Raw genomic sequence first — 13,519 nt, 5'->3', positions numbered from 1 at the left:
CGTTATCGTAATAACATTTTTACCATCTACCTCTTTAATTTGCAGTATAAAACAATCTTCGAAGACCATTTAACAAAACCCCCCTTTGTACCCCTTTTGTAGTTCGTCCATCAAAACTTCTGCCGACAACAATAGACATTGGTATGTAAATTGAGAAAAAAGAAGAAAAAAAAAAAATAGTTTTAAACATTTAACAATCACTTACTGTTTTTCCCTGTAAGTCATTAACTCGACAGTGCAGGTATACTCTGGCGCCCAATTGGGTGCTCACATTGACGGTGGTATATGGATCGGCAAAGAATGGAAATGGTTCATGCGTTGTTGTCTCTGTTACTTCGAGTTCCTCATCCTCTGGTGTGTCGGTAAAGGGCGATGAGAATTCTTGCCAGAAATTTTTCGGAAATGTATCAAATGGATCTCCGGCCCGGGGACGTTTTACTGGAACAACAAGAAACAGACAAATGGAACAGAAACAAAAATTATAATGAATGCCTACCAATTAACAAGAGCAAACAAATGTGTAACTGTTTACATTTTACAATACGTGATTGGTGTGTGTGTGTGTGCATGTCAGTGTGTATAATGCCATACTTACATGGTGTTGAAGACGAAGCAAAATGTTGTATTGCTGAATAAACAATTGCAAATATCCAAATGTTTTTCGATTCCATATCTGCAAAGACAAGAACAAAGGATAATGAAATGTTTTGTTCCACGTGTACAATTACAATTGTAATAACGTAAAGGTTGTATTGTAGAATTCTAATAATTGTGTAGGGAATTTTTAGGGTTTTACCAAGGTGACGGTGTATGCAGAAGCATGATGTTTGGTATTGTAAATGCTTCCATGTAGTTCCCATGTAAACGAAATTTAAAAAAAAATGTGGTTTTAAGAAGTAAGGAAGAGAACAAAGGCAGCCGCCGTCGACTGTATTACTCCTTATACCACTTTGGGTAAATGCTCGCGCCAAAAATAGTGATTTTAGTGGAACATTTAAATGAAATCGTATGAAATAATACTATTCTAGACTAAATGCAGTATGCTACATAATTTTGTGCCAATCGGACAGATTGGCAGGTAGGTTGTTTATGTGGGAAAATTAAAAACCAAATTACAGGCAATTAGGCAACATAAATGTACCGAAAATTAAAGTAGATCTTTGCATGGGGCGATGTAAATATCATAAACATACATTGAAAACTCTATGGACAGATGTTTTTTATTCACCAGGAACCCAGAAAAAGGAATATTAATATTACCGGGAAGAGGTCAGGACCTTCTTTATGTGGGAGTTACGTAAATAGATGGACATCGACAATTTGTAACAAAAGTTTTTTTTTTTTTAAATTACAGTTACTTCGGTGGGAAAATACTTTTTGAACCTTAAAATTGCGAATGAGGGTTATGTCCAAATATAGACCAAACATATTTATACCCTTCACCACACTGTGGTACAGGGTATTATGTCTTTGTGCATATGTTTGTAACAGGCAAAAATAATCGAGATAGACCCATGGTTCCTTTTGGGAATATGCATAGAATCATTTTCTGAGTCGATTTATGCATGTCCGTCCGTCCGCCTGTTGATGTTAAATTGTAAACAAAGTACAGGTCGCATTTATAATCCAATTTGGATGAAATTTGGCACAGATCAGTTAATTGGCTCAAGGAGAAACCCTATTGATCGGTCCACGTTTAGGCATAGCTCCCATATAAGGGTACCCCCCAAATTTTCGGTATTTTGAGGTTATTTAGCGCGTTTTTAAACTGAATTCGCTGAAATTTGGTACTTTGAGTTCTTATTGGGTAGCAAATCTACCTACTAAAAATTATAAATATAGGTTCATTTTTTCGGATAGTCCCCATATAAGGGTACCCCCAATTTTCGGTATTTTGGGGTTTTTGAGCTCGTTTCTGAATTCTCTGAAATTTTGTACATTGGGTTGTTATTGGGTACCAAATTACTCCACTAAAAATTATAAATATAGGTCCAGTTTTTCTGGTAGTCCCCATTTAACGGTACCCCCAAATTTTTGGTACTTTGGGGGTTCTGATCGTATTTTTCGACCCAATTGATTGTAATTTAATACGTAAAGTTCCTATGCGGTAGAAAATCTCTCCACTATAAATTATAAATATAGGTCCATTTTTTCGGGTAGCCCCCAAATAAGGATAACCCCAAATTTTCGGTATTTTGGGGTTCTTGAGCGCGTTTTTCAACCAAATTCTTTGTAATTTGGTTTTTTGTAGTCGTATATGAAAACAAACCTCCCTCCCAAAAATTATTAATATTCGCCCCCTTTTAGGGGTAGTCCACATATAACCCCCTTTTTATACCCTTCACCGCACTGTGGTACAGGGTATTGTGTCTTTGTGCATATGTTTGTAACAGGAAAAAATCGAAATAGACCCATGGTTTCTTTTTGAGAATATGCATAGAATCACTTTCTGAGTCGATTTATGATCCGATTTGGATGAAATTTGGCACAGGTCACTTAATAGGCCCAAGTACGAACCCTATTGAAATTGTAGAAAATCGGTTCAGTTTTAGATATAGTTCCCATATATATTTTCGTACGATTTTAACGCATTGATGCACCAAGCTACCAATAGTGATCCGATAGAGACAAAATTTTGCACAGAGTATTGAATTAGGTCTAGATAGTTATATGCCAAGTTTTGTTGAAATCGGCTCAGATTTAGATATAGCTTCGATTTATAGTTTCGTCCGATTTAATGTAAATAGTGCACCAAACTCCCAATAGTGGTCCGACTAAAGCAAAATTTTGCACAGAGTACTGAATTAGGTCCCGACTGATGTATGTGAATTTTTTTTGGAATCGGTTCAGATTTAGACATAGCTGCTATATATAGTTTCGTCCCATTTTATGTAAATGGAGAAACATACTGCCAATATTTATCCGATTGAGACAAAATTTTGCACAGAGTACAGAATTAGGTCCCGAAATTTCTATATCTACAGGATATTGTAGATATAAACATGTCTTGCATGCACCCATAGTGGTGAAGGGTATCATATAGTCGGCCATCTCCGACTTTTGAACTTTCCTTACTGGTTTTTTTTGCATAAATGCATTTGTATAAATGTGTGTCATAAATGACACGGAATGCCAAATTACAGCCAATTTAAGGGAAGAATTCGACGAAAACCTCCAAACCTTAACTTAAATCCATAACGTTCCGCAATGCGAAAATACAGTGACCTTAGTAGGAAAATGTGGTTTAAAACTTCAAGGTATTGAAAATGGGGTGGTAACATTATATCGGAGCTATACCATGACGTGGACCATGAAAATTAAATAGAGCTTCGCTCTATGGGGGCTACACCAAAACATAAACCAATTTATATTTATACCCTTCATCACACTGTGGTACAGGGCAAAAGGAATGTAACAGGCAAAAAGAATGGAGATAGACCCATGGTTCCTTTTGAGAATATGCATATAATCACTTTCATTGTCGATGTATGCATGTCCGTCCATGTATTTTTGTTAACAAAGTACAGGTCGCATTTATGATCCGATTTAGATGAAATTTGGCACAGTTCACTTATTTGGTACAAGGACGTACCCTATTGAAATTGGAGAAAATCGGTTCAGATTTAGATATAGCTCCCATATATAGTTTCGTCCGATTTTATGTAAATGGAACACCAAACTCCCAATATTGGTCCTATTGAGACAACATTTTGCACAGAGTACTGAATTAGGTCTACATTGATACATGCCAAGTTTTAATGAAATCGGTTTAGATTTAGTTATAGATCCCGTATATAGTTTCGTCCGATTTATGTAAATGAGAGAACCATACTGCCAATATTGGTCCGATTGGAATACAATTTTACACAGACTACAAGCTTATGTCCAGATTGATGTATACGGAGTTTTGTTGAAATCGAATCAGATTTACATATAGCTCCCATGTATAGTTTTGTCCGATTTTATGTAAAGGCTGCACCAAACACCCAATATTGGTCCATTGAGACAAATTTTTACACATAGTACTGATATAGGTTTAAATTGTTTTATGGTTTAGATTGTTTATGGGTTGAGTTGTTTTAATTTAGTTCAAATATTTATGTACTTCATGCGGTTATGTTTTTCACGCGAAAGATGCTATGTCTATTCTATCTGAAGGATATTGTACATATAAGCATCTCTTGTGTTAGGGTTATCATATAGTCGGCCACGTCCGACTTTGAACTTTCCTTACTGGTTTTTGATTGGGAGATTCTTACCCAATGAGAATCCAAAATATCTGATTGGAGCAAATTCGGTTGAAATCGTGCCTCTGTCACCTACAAAGTGGCCCAATATTGATAATTTTCTATAGCAAGACTTGCAACTCAATGAGAAGTCAAAATACCAACTGCAATTCGATTGAAAACCAGTAAGGAAAGCCGTAAAGTCAGACTTGGTCGACTATATGATACCCTTCAACACTTTGGGCATATTATTCTTATGTATCCGAAAAGACGTCGCCTCTTTGAAGGAATTTTGACATGAAATTGAACGAACTTTAATATGTGATTTTTATGTCTTTCTGAAACCTATGCTAAATTTCATCTCATTTGGGCAAGTTTAGAGTTGTTTGCACACAGTGGGACAGATTTGGGTAAATCGATTTAAAGCAAACTTGACACACGCTATTCGGTATGCTCCACTGTTTAAAATTTAATCTTAATCAGACACCTATTTATTATTTGGTGTACAATTAACAAAAATAAGTCGAAATTATATATGGAAGCTACGATATATCTATAGCTGAACTGATTTGAAGCAAACTTGCCAGAGATTAATTTATATTAATTTCAATACGTTGTGTCAATCGGCCTAGCTGTGAATCTTTAGTGTACAATTTACTTAAAATCGGGCAAAAAATATATATAAGAGCTATATTTAAATCAGCACCGATTTTCACGAAACTTAGCACACGTCATTCTAGACTTAATTCAATACGCTATGTCAAAATTCAAATGATTTTCAGGGACTTTCATGCATCATTTACCTAAAATCGGGCGAAACTATATATGGGAGCTATATCTAAATCTGAACCGATTTTCGCGAAACTTAGCACACATAATTCCAGACCTGATTCGGTATGCTGTGCCAAAATTAGTGCAAATCGAATGATTTTCAGGGCCTTTCATGCATCATTTACCTAAAATCAGGCGAAACAGTTTATGGGACCTATATCTAAATCTGAACCGATTTTTACGAAACTTAGCACACATGATTTTAGACCTCATTTACCTAAAATCAGGCGAAACTGTTTATGGGACCTATATCAAAATCTGAACCGATTTTTACGAAACTTAGCACACATGATTTTAGACCTAATTCAGTAGGTTATACAAAATTTCGTGCAAATCGAAAGATATACAGGGACTTTGGTACCCCATTTACATTAAATCGGACGAAACTATATATGGGAGTTATATCTAAATCTGAACCGATATGGTTCCTCCTTGGGCCAATTAAGTGGCATGTGCAAAATTTCATCCAAATCGGATCATAAATGCGACCTTTACTTTGTTCACAAACGGACAGACGGACATGCATAAATCAGAAAGTGATTCTATGCATATTCTCAAAAATAACCATGGGTCTATCTCGATTATTTTTGCCTGTTACAAACATATGCACAAAGACATAATACCCTGTACCACAGTGTGGTGAAGGGTATAAATATGCCTGAAATACCCAAAATTCCAAATATTTGGGGTATCAGTCTATTGGTCAAGTACTGTCAAGAATATGAACCAATACTGTTATTTTTTGTAGGGAGATTTCCAACCAAGCTAGAATCTAAAATTTCAGGCTGGAGCCAATTCGGTAACAAAACGTGCCCGAAATACCGAATAATGGAGGATACTCTTAATTGGGGTTATCCTACAAGTTATTTCGTTTCCTGTAACAAGATTTGCTACCCAATAATAACTCAAAGTTTAACCAATTCCCCAACATATTGAAAAATTGGGTATACTGTTATATGGGGTCTATACCAAAACGTGGACAGATATATTTCATTTGCAATTCAAAACATCCTTGGAGTAATAACAAGATATGTACAAAATTTCAAAGCTCAATCTTCAATATTGTGAGCACTATAGTGATTTAATTACCTCTTGATCCAACAAAAAAATCCAAAACAGTAAGATCTACCGAGTTTTTATGGTGTTAAGGCCAATGAAAAACATGGAGTTATAATTGCACTACATCGTATAACCCACAGTGAAAACAATATCCTTACTTTCATTCTATCACAATACCATTCAAGATTTCACTACCTTTACAATCATATTAATTTTTTTTCATTTCCTTTGAACATGTGAATATATAATATTCATAAACTGTATGTCATTCAAATTGAAAATAAGTCCGTTAAATGTGTTCATTCAGTACTCTTACATCTGAGAATTTATTTTGTTTGTTATAAATTATTTATTTTTATTTGATATTTTTGCGTACGTGTTAAGAGAGCGGAATTTCTGAAAACATGATTTAAAAAACACATAAAAAGAAATTCATTTTATTGATGCAATCCTCGTTTTCAAGTTTAAATATGTCATTTGTATATTTTATTACGTTCACATGACTACTTTGATACTAAAAATACAACAACGAATGCTGAATTGAATACATTGAATAAGTTCGTTACACATATTATATAACAATTAGTGATCTTTATATGCTCAATACTGTGTATTCATCGAATCTACATTTTTCCGTTGCAACTTTGATTACCCAACTCGAAAGCGAAAAGAGCCTTAATGAATCTTGTGATATTTCGCTTCATTTTAATTTCTATTTGAAAATTTCCCACGCATATTTCTGCTACATAATGTTGCATTTTACATATAATCAATGTCTGTGTGTGTGCGTTTGTTTGTAACACGTAGACGGAAACAAAATTGAGAATAGAATCTGGCAGTGAAGAGTCAATTTCTATATGTCCGTCCACCTAATTTATAGGCTCCACCATAAAATGGAAAATATATTAAATTTGTCAGTCCGAAATATTCACTGGAGATGTTTTATGTTCTGAAACAGAATGGAATCTAGATATAGTCATATCTGTCTGCTTAAAACGTTTGCAATATTATTATATTAAGATAGAGTTTTAAATTTTTTCGCATTCCTATAAAAAATGATCTATCATTTTTGGATAAACCCCCCCATTATTTGGTATTTTGGGGATATTGGGTTGCTTCTCTACCGAATTTAATATTTTTGACTTCCATTGGATTGTCGCATTTTTAGTTTTCATTGGGTGGGACATTTTCTTACCATAAATTATTAATACCAAAACCACCACAATTTTCATTATTTTGAGAATTTCAGAAACGTATTTAAATATATTTGATTCCGATTTAATATTTGGGGTTATCATCGGATGACATAAAATTATCGGTCGATCTTTGGATTGATTGTTCAAGTGTTTGTAAATTAATATTTACCATGACATACCACTTCACATAATATTCACGATGGCTTTAAGATGTTTTTAATGCTTACCTCATGTGGAGTGTATAACAAGTTCGACTCGTCCAAATCGAAAGATGTTTAGGGTCTTTGATGCACAAACTACCTTAAATCCGATGAAAATATATATGGGAGCTATATCTATATCTGAACCGATTTTTACGAAACTTTGCACACATCATTTTAGACCTTATTCATTACGCTGTGCAAAATTTCGTGAAATCGGACGAAGATATATATATATATGTGGGTTATATCTAAATCTGAACCGATTTTCACGAAAATTTACACACATCATTCTAGACCTTATTCTTTACGCTGTGCCAAATTTCGTGCAAATCGAAAGATACGTAGGGACTTTAGTGCACTATTTACCTAAAATCGAGCGAAACTCTATATGGAAGCTATATCTAAATTTGAACCGATTTTCTCGAACCTTTATACACATCATTCTAGACCTTATTCATAACGCTGTGGCAAATTTCGTGCAAATCGAAAGATACATAGGGGCCTTAGATGACTATTTACCTAAAATCGGGCGAAACTCTATATGGAAGCTATATCTAAATCTGAACCGATTTTCACGAAACTTTACACACATCACCTTATTCATTACGCTATGCCAAATTTCGTGCAAATGGAATGATAAATAGGGACTTTGGTACACCATTTACCCTAAATTGGACGAAAATATATATGGGAGCTATATCTAAATCTGAACCGATTTTTCCCAATTTCAATAGCGTTCGTCCTTGGGCCAAACAAATGTGCTGTGCCAAATTTCACCCAATATGAATCATAAATGCGACCTGTACTTTGTTTACAGGGACAGACGGACGGACGGACATGCATAAATCTACTCTATACATATCTACTCTGATTCTATGCATATTCTCAAAACGAACCATGGGTCTATCTCGATAATTTTTGCTTGTTACATACATATGCACAAACGCATAATACCCTGTACCCAGTGTGTTGAAGGGTATAACCAGACTATATGATACCCTTCACCACTTTGGGTATATTCTAACAAATGTCGCCTTTCGAAGGAACATTGGCTGCACGGTTTAAACTTTAATCTCAATCAGACACCCAGTGATTATTTGGTGTACAGGTTATATAAAAAGGTCGAAATTATATATGGAAGCTATGCTATATCTAAATCTGAACCGATTTCAAGGAAACTTGCCATAGTATAATTTATACTTATTTCAGTTCGTTGTATCAATCGACCTAGCTACGGGTCTTTAGTGCACCATTTACTTAAAATCGGACGAAAGTATATATAGGAGTTATATGTAAATCTGAAACGATTTGAAGAAAACTTGACACGTTAGGTTATACTAACTTCAGTTCGCTAAACAAAATTGTGTACCAATTGCAAACTGTATGTCTTTAGTGCACAATTTACATTAAATGGGACGAAAAAATATATGGGAGCTATATATAAAGTTAAACCGATGTTCACGAAACGTAGCACACATCATTCTGGACCTTATTCAGTACCCCATGCAAAATTTCGTGCAAATCGAAATATATATAGGGAGTTTGGTGGTCCGTCTGTTAATGTAAATGGTGCACCGAGGAACCTATTTAAAATAAATGTGTCAGAGGGTATTGAATTGATTTTAGAGTGATGTGAATGAAGGTTTGTGAAAACTGGTTCAGGTTTAAAACCAGTGAGCGGAGCAGTATAGTCGGACTGGGCCGACCATATGATACCCTTCACAACTTCCACGAAAATCTAACTATGTGTGCTTCTATAATCTGAGCTTGGGCAATATTTTCACCCTCTCGACCGACTAGAGGTCAACAAATATTCCAGATTCCCTTCATGTGTTGTGTTGATCGGCTTTCAATTGTGGCCAATAGATCGACTCAAAAAATACACAAAAAATTATGTTTTCGGTCCACTTCATCCCAATATTATTATCTGATCATTACCGAAAATTATAGGCGTTATCCTCGACCATATCTGGATACTCATGGAAAATTTCAAAGCGATCAGCGCTATATTTTCGCCCTCTAGTGTAGTACTGGGTTACTAAATAATGCCTGAACACGTAAACACATATAAATATTTACGTGTAACTCCTACATCCGAGTACATACGACAATAGAATTGGTATCAATTGGGTCTATGTTCTTCAGGAGTATATATACATGACATAGAATACAAATGTTGTAATTTTCCATGCAAAAGTCAGGGTCCATTTAACACGCTAAATATTGACCGATCTTTATCAAAACAGGCTTGCTTATTCTTTGGTCCGATCCCCTTCTCCATGTAAAAATTCACAATGTTTGGAGCCAATAGAAAATCGGACAAAAATAAAGTCCATTTCCCATTCCATCCCCTAAATATTAACCGATCTTTACCGAAAACAAAATTTCGTGCAGATTGGTCCATAACTGTGTCCTGTATCGTGTTTACAAATTATAATGGACAGACGGACACACATGTTTTATGTCTTTAGTGTAGCATTTACATAAAATCGGTCGAAAATCTAAATGGGAGCTATATCGAAATCTGAACCGATTTTCACGAAACTTAGCACGCATCATTCTAGACTCAATACAGTACGCTATGCCAAACGTTGTGCAAATCAAAAGAAATATAGGGGCTGCACCATTTAAATTAATTTTTTATTTACATGATATTGTTGGAATTATTTCAGTTTTAGATATATTGTAGGCTATAATAATACTCTTAGAAGTACCTCATGCGTATATCCAAAGTGATGTAGGGTATCATATAGTCAGCCTCGTCTGACTTTGGTCGTTTCCTTAATGCATTTTCGTCACAATAATATTGGAACTACAATACATGGATATACCCAAAGAGTGTGTAGGTTATCAGTTATATTTCTTTTGTTGTCTAAATTTTATTAGCTTTCTAATGGTACATAGCAACATACATTGCTATGCATGTACATTCACATATCCTTATTATGTGTTTTCATATGTTTTTTGATTATTTTCCATATATTTGATGATGATGCTGTTGCTGCTGTTGGGTTTTCATAATTTTCTTTTTATGTCAGAAATGAGAAGTGAATTTTTGACTGAGATGGATGCCACAAAAGCAACAATTCTTTCAAGTAGAATTGTTTGACTCAGACAAAGAAATGTGTAATATAAATGTATACTTGTCTATGCTAATACACTACATACATATGTCTGATGAAATTTTCTAAGTAATTATGTAGAATGTATGTACCGATTTTTTGTGGACAAAATATTTGAATTCATTTGCATAATAAAATTTAAAATAAACTCTCATTTGGAAAGGTTAAAGTACGCCAGTATTTTTCATAACTTTTTGAAAACTTTTTTACTGTGGTGTGTTTGTTTTGGCTGAAGAGAGTTTATTTTTTATTTTATTTTCTAATTTGCATTAAGAGTGTATTTTGGCAATTAACTGAAGTGGTGATTGTGTTCAAAAAGAGAAGTTTTTAAATTAGAGTTTTCTTTTTTTTACTATTATCCGTTATAGTGTGTTAAATAGAATTTAATTAGTATTTTGCGTGTGTCTATGTTTCTGGAAATAAAAAAAAGTAATATTTAAACAAGTAATAAAACTTCGTTAATTTCCCCAACGACAAACTTTTTATACTATACACCATGTGGTGTGTTTCAAAATTCTATAAATCCGACCGGACATTTATATGGGGAATATGTTATTGCCCAAAACCCCAAATGCGTGGTAGTGTTCTATGGGGTTTTCACCGAAACCTGTACCAATATTCATAATTTTTAGTACAGAGGTTTTCTACCAAAATATCATGCTTAAATTTTCGCAAATACTGACATTTGGGAGGCATTTTTATATATTTTTGGACAAATATTCATAGTTTTTAGTAGGAAAACTTCTACCCAGTGAGAATCTTAATAGCAAATTAAAGTTGATTAGGCTGGTATCTATATAAAATAAATTATGAAACAAATAAATATCATATATAAGGTTATGAGGACGCTATTTAGAATTCTGCAAGGAAAACCTAATAATTTAGTAGGGTAGATCGAAAACGGCGGTCAAATTTGAAATAATCAAATTGTTACACCCTTCACCACACTGGGGTACAGGGTATTATGTCTTTGTGCATATGTTTGTAACAGGCAAACGGAAACGAGATAGACCTATGGTCCCTTTTGAGAATATGCATAGAATCATTTTCTAAGTCGATTTGTGCATGTCTGTCCGCCCGTCTGTCTGTCAGTCCATGTTAAATTGTAAACAAAGTACAGGTCGCATTTATTATTCGAATTGGATGAAATTTGGCACAGCTCATTCATTTGGTCCAAGGACGAACCCTATTGAAATTGGGAAAAATCGGTTCAGATTTAGATATAGCTCCCATATATATTTTCGTCCACCAAAGTCCCTAAATATCTTTCGATTTGCACGAAATTCGGCATAGTGTACTTAATTAAGTCTAGAACGATGTGTGTACAATTTCTAGAAAATCGGTTCAGATTTAAATATAGCTCCCATATATATATATATATATATTCGACCGATTTTATGTAAACGGTGCACCAAAGTCCCTATATATCATTAGATTTGCGCGAAATTTGGCACAGCGTAATAAATAAGGTCTAGAATCATGTGTGCTAAGTTTCCTGAAAATCGGTTCAGATTTAGATATACCTCCCCTGGTGCACCAAAGTCCCTATATATCATTCGATTTGCACGAAATTTGGCATAGCGTACTGCTTTAGGTCTACAATGATGTGTGTTAAGTTTCTTGAAAATCGGTTCAGATTTAGATATAGCTCCCATATATGTATTAGTCCGATTTTATGTAAATAAGGTGCCAAAGTCCCTATATAAATTTCGATTTCCACGAAATTTGGTATGGTGTACTGAATTGAGTCCAGGATGATGTGTGTAAAGTTTCCTGAAAATCGATTCAGATTTAGATATAGCTCCTATATATATGTTCGTCCGATTTAATGAAAATGGTGTACCAAAGTCCCTATATATCTTTCTGTTTTCACAAAATTTGGCAATGCTTACCGAATTAGGTCTACAATGACGTGTGTTAAATTTTTTGAAAATGCGTTCAATATAAATGGTGTACGAAAGTCCCTATATATCTTTCGATTTGCACGAAATTTGGCATAGCGCACTAAATTAAGTCTAAAATGATGTGTGTTAAGTTTCCTAAAAACCGGTTCAGATTTAGGTATAGCTCCCATATATAGTTTCGTTCGACTAAATGCAAATCCTTCGATTTGCACGAATTTTGGCATAGCGTACTGAATTGAGTTTAGAATGGCTCTCATATATATTTTCCTTCGATTTAAACAACTTAAATCTAGAATAACCTATATTGGATTAATGTGTGGATATGTTGATATATACGATTTATGTTATCGTGTGAGTTCGTGCAAATGTTGCACCAAATAATAGCCGTTTCTCCGATCGAGATATATTGTGAACAGCACACTATGTTGCAGCATACCAAGTGGTTGCTCATATACGCTCAGATGAACATACAGCTCCCACACACAATTGTGCACGATTTCATACAAATGGTACACCAAAGAACCCAAGTCTGTTCGATTAGCATATGTTTCAGAATTGTATGCGTATGGGTTGTTTTAAATTAGTTCAAATATCTTTGATATCATATATATTGTACATATGAGCATCTCTTACATTTAGCCAAAGTGGTGAAGGGGATCATATAGTCGGCCCCGTCCGACTTTACTACTTTCCTTACTGGTTTTTGAATACGGTTTGTTGATCTATGGTCACTAATTACAATGTGTAATCAGATTTGGAATATCAAATAAATTGAATCCAACATGACGGGTCAAACATCAGAAAAAATAAATAAAACCAGTAAGGAAAGTAGTAAAGTCGGACGGGGCCGACTATATGATACCCTTCACTACTATGGGTATATTAAACAGGACTATTATCATGAAATTGTATGAAATGAAATATGTGATATTTATCTAAATGTGAAACGACTTAGATCTATCCATAAACATGTCATTC

At 34.4% G+C, this 13,519-nt stretch overlaps 1 long non-coding RNA gene across 1 annotated transcript in view; it reads right to left on the bottom strand.

The window, feature by feature from the left end:
* Positions 1-208: 208 nt before the first annotated feature.
* The window catches only part of LOC133333706 (uncharacterized), a 53,768-nt gene continuing 40,457 nt past the window's right edge, over positions 209-13,519 (bottom strand). The window contains exons 2-3 of the long non-coding RNA XR_009754466.1: positions 596-673; positions 209-438 (exon numbers count right to left, since the gene is read on the bottom strand). This is a non-coding gene — a long non-coding RNA (uncharacterized LOC133333706). The remainder of the gene's footprint in view (positions 439-595; positions 674-13,519) is intronic.

Source organism: Musca vetustissima, unplaced genomic scaffold (genome assembly GCF_032173495.1).
Source record: "Musca vetustissima isolate MV318-11 ecotype Yass unplaced genomic scaffold, APGP_CSIRO_Mvet_v1 utg27509, whole genome shotgun sequence".
NCBI lineage: Eukaryota > Metazoa > Arthropoda > Insecta > Diptera > Muscidae > Musca > Musca vetustissima.
This window is presented reverse-complemented; position numbering and strand designations above follow the sequence as displayed.